The sequence below is a fragment of the Myotis davidii genome, unplaced genomic scaffold, assembly GCF_000327345.1.
Source record: "Myotis davidii unplaced genomic scaffold, ASM32734v1 scaffold949, whole genome shotgun sequence".
Lineage (NCBI taxonomy): Eukaryota > Metazoa > Chordata > Mammalia > Chiroptera > Vespertilionidae > Myotis > Myotis davidii.
In genome coordinates this window covers 35,892-37,292 of record NW_006300364.1, presented here as the reverse complement: position 1 = coordinate 37,292, position 1,401 = coordinate 35,892, and the positions used below count along the sequence as shown (strand labels likewise).

General features: G+C 38.5%; 1 protein-coding gene across 1 annotated transcript in view; it reads left to right on the top strand.

Moving 5' to 3' along the window:
- The window catches only part of LOC102763862 (olfactory receptor 7A10-like), a 22,413-nt gene that overhangs the window by 11,476 nt on the left and 9,536 nt on the right, over positions 1 to 1,401 (top strand). The window lies entirely within an intron of this gene.

Sequence of the window (1,401 nt, the reverse complement as noted above, 5' to 3'; positions counted from 1 at the left end):
AGCATTAAAGTGCATACACATTTATCCAATGAAATTTTCTTCAGGAAACTGAGATCAAGTGTCTAAATTCATTCATTTAGCCTCCCCTGGGAAAAGGCATTATGAGTTGTAATCGCCCCTTAAGTAAAATAAAAAAATTATAATGAGTTTGGAGATAGCCACTTTAGTGGGTAGAGAATTTCTTATTGCATAAATGTAAATGTGCTCCCATCTTTGATATAATCTTTGAATGTTACACAATGGGCTTCATGACACGTTAGCCAAAAGAATTTGGCATTTCATCTTATATCACAAGTTAAGAGCTGTCATTTAGTCCCTCCCTGTGAAATATTTGTTAGTTATAAGAAACTTTTTTAGATTATTTTACACTCTCATCTAAGCTTGGAATGGGAAAGTAAATAGACTCTTCCCTGTAGCCTCCAGGAGAAATGTAGCCCTGCAAACATCTTGGTATTAGCCCCCTGACCCATTTCCTGTTTCTGACCTCAAGAACTGTAAGGGCATGAATGTGTTTGTTTTAAATCTCTCAGATAGTAATTTTACACTAGCACTAAAGTGCATACACATTTATCCAATGAAATTTTCTTCAGGAAACTGAGATCAAGTGTCTAAATTCATCAATTTAGCCTCTCCTGGGTAAAGGCATTATGAGTTGTAATCGCCCCTTAAGTAATATTAAAAAAAAATTATAACGAGTTTGGAGATAGCCACTTTAGTGGGTAGAGAATTTCTTATTGCATAAATGTAAATGTGCTCCCAATTTTGATGCCTTTGAGGCATTAACATAGGAAAAGTAATTCATCATTTAAGTTCATGTCTACCATTTACTTTAAATCTTCATGTCTAAATTTCTACATGTTTTAAGTTTATGTTAATTCAAAAATTCATTATTTTCATTGCTATCCTCTTCAAACTCCTCTTAAGGTTTCTGTCAATATAAAGTATCTATACCTACACTAATAAAAGACAAATATGGTAGTTGACCATTACTTCGCCACACCCACCAGCCAATCAGAGCAACTCTATGCAAATTATCCCAACCAAGATGGAGGTTAATTTGCATAACTAACCAGCTGGAAGGCAGAGCAGGAGGGAAACCAGGAGCAGGAGGGAAACTAGCCCTGTGGTGGAGCAGGAAAGAATCCCGCCTCAGCAGGTTTTTCTCCCTTCTCTGCTTCACTCCAGCCACAGGAAGCCCTATTCTTGCAGGAACCTTCCTGCAACGTGCCTCTAATATATATATATAAAGAGCCAGGGTCCATAATGTCCAAAACAACTGAAGGGACGACAGAATGCCAGGCTGCATACAGCAGTCTCGAATGAGCTGAACTTCTGACCTCTCGGAGAGAGAGAGAGGCAGGGGGATCAGCAGACACTTCAGGCTGCTAGCCAGGCCTGAGG